Below are 6,294 nucleotides of genomic sequence, written 5' to 3'. Positions count from 1 at the left end.
TATATATATATATATATATATATATATATATATATATATATGCATGCTGTGATATAAAAGAAACGCGCGGTAGATACGGAAGCGTGGTACAAAACTTTCAGTAATGGTAGATTTTAGTTGTGTTGTTGATGATGATAATAATGGCTCTGTTGGGAGTAGAAGGATAACTGGCTGTGAATTTAATAATGGATTCCTGTGTTTGAATGCAGGAGAGATAGCAGTGTGTTAAGTTTGTTATTGGCGTATGTTTATGTGTATTTGTTTTTGTGTCAAGATATATACAATAAGGCGCATGAGTGGCTGTGCGGTAAGAAGTTTAATGTGGCAGTCCCATAAAAGACGATGCTACTGTTGTTTTTAGCTCCAGGAAGGTATCTGCACCAGCTGTCTGTCTCCGATTAGTATTTGCGTGGGGAGATCATCGCTTCCATCTCTAGCCTTACGGGACACGCACAGACCCGGATTTTTGGGAAGTTACCCGTCTTCGGAGTGTGATAATCACGAGCTAGTGATGAATACTCATTCCACTCGCAAAATACTATTTGCTATTTCCAGCGACAAACTGCCGCTGATCTCGAAAAAGGAGAAACAAGCTATATTAAATCTCTGAACGAGTGGTAAACAGTAACAGTATGGAATCGTAAAATATATTTGCCAACTAAATGTGGCGGACCCATTGAGGACGATGTTACTGTTGCTTTTAGCCCCAGTAAGACATCGCCTCCAGTTGGCTAACGACACACTGTCTGTGTCCGATAAGCATTAGTATTTACAAGAGTAACATCGTCCAAATTCAGTTGGAAAATATATTTTACGATTCTGTGCTGTTACTAATTACTGCTTGCTCAGAGATTTAATATAGCTTATTTCTCCCTTTTGAAGATCAGCGACAGTTTGTCGCTGGAAAATGCATGTAAAATTCTGCGAGTGGAATGAGTTTCCATCACTAGCTGGCGATTATCACAGAAACCCGGGTCTGTGTGTATCACGTGAGGCTTGAGATGGGAGTGATGATTCCCCCCTCGCAAATAATAATCGGACACAGAGAGCATGTCGTTAGTCAGCTGGAGGAGAGGTCTTCCTTGGGCTAAAAGCAACAGTAACATATATTTTACGATTCCGTATTGTTACTGTTTAACTCTCGCTCAGACATTTAATGTAGTATATACATTTATGTGTCTATCTTTGTCCCCCACCATCGTTTGACAACCGACGTTGGTGTGTTTACGTCCCCGTAAGCTAGTGGTTCGGCAAAAGTGCCCAATAGCATAAGTAGAAGGCTTACAAAGAATAAGTCCTAGGATCGATTTGTTCGACTAAAGGCGGTGCTCCAGCGTAGCCGCATTGAAATGATTGACACAAATAAAAGAAAAGAATAAAATAATACTAGTCAACATTTAAGTAAATGACTGCTCAATACTTTTCGTACGCTAAATGTTTATTGTTTATATTTAAAAAGTCAAAGATTGACTGATTTCTAAGTTTCGGCTAGTTTTGACTTCGTGTATGTTTGTGAGTGAAAGTGTTTGTGTGCGGCGGTGCTTTTGTATGCATAATATGAATTTGCTTCTGCGTGTTGTGTGTGCATGTCAGTGCGTGTGGGAGAGAAAGACAGAGAAATAGAGAGAGAGAGAGAGAGAGAGAGAGAGAGAGAGAGAGAGAGAGAGAGAGAGAGAGAGAGAGAGAGAGAGAGAGAGAGAGAGCTTTAGTGGCTGAAGTGCTCCTGTAAGTTGTCTATAATGGTATGCATATATACTGCTCCGAGCTATTGAGAAACCTGTATTTTGATATATTTCTTTACTTCGTTACGTTCCTTTAAATGCTGGACTGAAAATGCTGCTGGAAGTAATTTACTTTTCATATCAATTGCTACTTTGATTATTGATTGAAGAAGGATAAAATGCAAATTCAGTTCCGTGAAAATTCTAAATGAGCATATGAAGTGTATGCATTGTAAGACATGTTATACAGTGCAATATTGATTCTGGCACTCCTCATTGATTTATTAACAATACACACGATCTCAAATGTTTTGCAGAAAGTGAACAGGCGATTGTAAAGGACCAATATTTAACTCCTCTTCATTTCATCGTTCTCAGGAGGCAGAAAAGCTAAGGCAATATCGGTGCCCTTCAACTAAGTAAAGGTACATTACAAAATAACATTCTTCTTCTTCTTCTTCTTCTTCTTCTTCTTCTTCTTCTTCTTCTTCTTCTTCTTCTTCTTCTTCTTCTTCTTCTTCTTCTTCTTCTTCTTCTTCTTCTTCTTCTTCTTCTTCTTCTTCTTCTTCTTCTTCTTCTTCTTCTTCTTCTTCTTCTATGTTTGACTTTTGTTTTGCATTTGTACAAGTTCGTTCCAAGTCTCACCCAGAGACCTCAAGAGACAACAAGTTAGAAGTTCATGTAGGTGTTATGCCTAGGGTACCATATATTTGGATTTGTACAGTTTTATTCTAGTGAGTGTTTAAGAAAATTATGTGTTTACATTAAAATTTGAGATCACATAGATATATTATTATTGTCTCTTTATCACAGGTTTAGACTCCTGGAGTCTTGCATGCATAGCGGGCTTACTATCTGCAGCCTACGGTAACATGCTGTTCATTCTTTCAGCTATCTAATACTTTCCTGATAATTCTGGCCTTGCCAAGGTGGCAAACCTTTTGTAACAGTTCTACTGGGCACTCTATTCCAGTTGCCTTTATATTCCTCTTGATGCCTCCTGCATGAATGACAAGTCAGGGATCATCGTTAAATAGTTTTCATTTCCTTTTTAGATTATTCCAAGAGCTCCTACAATCACAGGTATTGTAACCATATTGAGATGCCACATCTTTTCGATTTGATCAGCAAATCTTGTATATTTTCTGAGTTTATCAAATTCCTTAATTATCATTATCATTATTGTTGTTGTTGTTGTTGTTGTTGTTGGGGTTGTTGTTGCTGTTGTTGTTATTAGTATTATTATTGTTGCGGTTGCTGTCACTTTTGCTGTTGTTTTAATCTTTCCTATCTTCTTCCGCTTCTCCGTTACATGCTTTATCACCTTCTGTTTCTTTCTCTTCCCTGATTTCCCGCCATTGTTTCTATGTTTTTCTATAATTACTATTATTATTATTATTATTATTATTATTATTATTATTATTATTATTATTACTTATTATTCTTATTATTACTATTCCGTTCTTTTTTCCTGGTCTTCAGCCATCAGCTTTACAACATCCTCTTGCCCACATCATGACTTCTGGGAAAGATTAGTGTCTATTTAATGAGCGTTGAAGCTGCTCTCTATAACAACTCTCCATCGACATTTGTCTGCACACATGTGTTTTTATTTCTGTGTGTTTGTTGCTTAATTGTGTGTATTTGCACCTAAGCTCGTCTAATCCTGTGTGTTTTCTGTGCATTTGTGTGCGGGAGTGCATATGCATACATGGTTTTATATATATATACAGAGAGAGAGAGAGAGAGAGAGAGAGAGAGAGAGAGAGGGAGAGAGAGAGTGAGCGAGCGAAAGAGGGAGACATGGATAGCTAGCTAGATCGATAGATATGGATATGTATGTATATATGTATGTATGCATGTACGTATTTACATACACATCATTTACGTGTGAAGTGTCAATTCCGCCTCTTCAGGTTGTTTCGTTTTCATTCTCCAATTCCTACGTTCTAACCTTTCACTTTCTCTGTCTGCTGTCTTCGTCTGTTTGTCCGTCCATCTGTCTGTCTGTTTGTCTGTCTGTCTGTCTCCCCCTCTCTCTCTTTATCTATGAATTTGTCTATTTTCTCCCTCTCTTTCTAGTTACATCTTTGTCTCTCATTATCACACTCATTATCGATCTCTATATATGTCGCCCCTCAACCCACATCAATATCTACTGATCATTTTGCCTTCAATTCGTTATTTATGTATATTCTTCTTCTCAGATGTACAACACCTAAACATGGACGTTTGACATACTAGAAACAACAGGTATATCGTCTTTGAAATAAATTCTACCGTTTTAGAAATGAATGAGCTTATTGAATTTTATACTCGTAGATATATCATACTTACTTGAAACCGGACAAGATTATCTCGGAAACAAATCTTTTCATCAAATGTCGCAAGAATCAGAGTTGACAAAAACACGCGCACAGAAGCGCCCACACAATCTCTCTCTCGCGGGCGCGCATTCACATAAACAAACACGCGCACCACAAACGCACATTTACACACAAGCTCGCTCGCTTTTTATCTATTTCTGTTCACCTATTTCATACCTGCTCATTCATCTCTCAATGCCTCACATCCACCATTTTTATTTATTTATTATCATCATTATTATCTGTTTTTATTTTTTATTTTTGCAATTCCAGATCACGAATTTACATAAGGATGACAATCAAGAAAGTGGGAATGAAAGAAAGAAGTGGAAAAAGCACGATCTGTGACTTGCACCTTTTAGTTCGGCCCACTCCCTGCATAATATAGGCCTGATCGATAAACAGCTGTCCTTGGGGAACATAACAACAACTCAAAAATACTAGGTCACGATTTCATATTTTAGAATATGTTTTATTCTTTTTTTACCCTTTAAAAAAGAATTTTAGATATTAATAATTCGGAATGACAAACTATAAAATAATTGAGTCAAAGAAGGAACCTCTACATGGTCTGCTAGAAATAGGTAGTTTGTTACTGTTACATGATCCAATAGACATAACAAGTATATATTCTTTTAACCTGTAATATGTTTCAACCCTGAGGTTTTGGCCATGCTGGGGTACCACCAGTTAGACATATATTTTTTTTAAAAATCACATCATGCCATCAGAAAAAATAAAATACTTTTGGTTAATTTGATACCAAATACGCTCTGTCTCTATCTAAATGGGTTAATCGCGGCTAGAGGGGCGATGATGAGGGTTATAAGATCGACGCACACATAAGGCTAAATAACAATAAGAACAACAACAGTGACAGCTGAAAGAAATATTGATAATTTTCCAAATGCTTAATCTAATTGATAGTTCTGATATTCTTTTGTGCCCTAATTAATCAATTTAATTACAAACAGAGAAAATAAAATTACATGGCGCAGATATGGCTGTGTGGTTAAGAAACTATCTTTGCAATCACATGCTTTCAAGCTCAATCCTTCTGCACCGCACCATGGAGAAATGTCCTCCATTCTAGTCTCGGGCCAACCAGCGCCATGAGAGTGAATTTGCTACACGGAAACTGACGAAAGCTTGTCATGCATGAGTGCGTGTCTTTGATAACTGGCGTTAGTTTATACCCCTGTTACATTAGCAGTTTGCCAAAAGAGATCGATAGAAAAGGTACCACACTTAAAATAAAGGTTCAGTTTTTCGGCTGAACCTTTCAAAGTGGTGCACAATATAGCCACAATCAAATAAATGAAACAAGTTAAAGATAAAAGATTAATACCTATATTTGAGATTAAAAAGTTACTTGTTTTTAACTATTTAGTTTTAGTTTCTATCCGACAGCGTAGCTATTGCAATAACGGCCTTTAACTTAGCTGCGAGTTGATCAAAGACTTCTGAAACTCTGAGTAGACGGAAACTGTGTTGAAGACTGTTCTTTGTCATATGGTTTTGGTATGCATTTAACGAAATCTACACTGTCATATGGATTTAAGCAAATCTACTCTCCAATGATAATATTCCTCTCCCACTCGCATTTTCTTATCTTAGAGGTCCGAAAATACTTATGGCTGTTATTGTTCCTTCTCGGATTGTATATTAAAAAAGAAAAAATATATATTTTTTCTTTAATAGTTAGACAGCATAAGAATTTTAATGTAGACAGTTAAGAGAAAAAATTAAACATCTTAACGTCAAAATTCACCTCAATTCGTAATTACTTTGGTTTTTAAATATAAATATTACCAACAAATTGTTGACCATTATTAAAATAGAAAGAAATTTTCTCTACATCGACGATCCAACAAATGGGTTGCTCTAAGGGATCATATAATAAGCTAGATATAGCAGCGAAATTTTCTTAAAATGTTACAATATATACTCGAAAAAACAAAATCAAAACAAAAATAATAAAAGAAACGAAGCTGGGAAAGAAGGAAACATTGAATAATATAACCATAGGTTTATTTTCTGAAAAATAAATTCCAGGGTGGTTTTAATGGTTAAATACAGCTGGCCTACTGCTAAGTAGAAACAAAAAGTTTTCTCACAGCAAGCAGTTTTCTCAGCACTCAACACATATTAATTACACATTTTAACATCCTCAACTGAGATCGATAAATTGTGACTCAATCATAGTC

At 36.2% G+C, this 6,294-nt stretch overlaps 1 long non-coding RNA gene across 1 annotated transcript in view; it reads left to right on the top strand.

The window, feature by feature from the left end:
- The window catches only part of LOC128247031 (uncharacterized), a 50,369-nt gene extending 45,144 nt beyond the window's left edge, over positions 1-5,225 (top strand). Inside the window, exons 2-3 of the long non-coding RNA XR_008263447.1 lie at positions 2,039-2,146; positions 4,361-5,225. This is a non-coding gene — a long non-coding RNA (uncharacterized LOC128247031). The remainder of the gene's footprint in view (positions 1-2,038; positions 2,147-4,360) is intronic.
- The last annotated feature ends 1,069 nt before the right edge of the window (positions 5,226-6,294 follow it).

Source organism: Octopus bimaculoides, chromosome 2 (assembly GCF_001194135.2).
Source record: "Octopus bimaculoides isolate UCB-OBI-ISO-001 chromosome 2, ASM119413v2, whole genome shotgun sequence".
Taxonomy (NCBI): domain Eukaryota; kingdom Metazoa; phylum Mollusca; class Cephalopoda; order Octopoda; family Octopodidae; genus Octopus; species Octopus bimaculoides.
The sequence above is the reverse complement of the archived record's forward strand: the minus strand, read 5'-3'. Positions and strand labels throughout refer to the sequence as shown.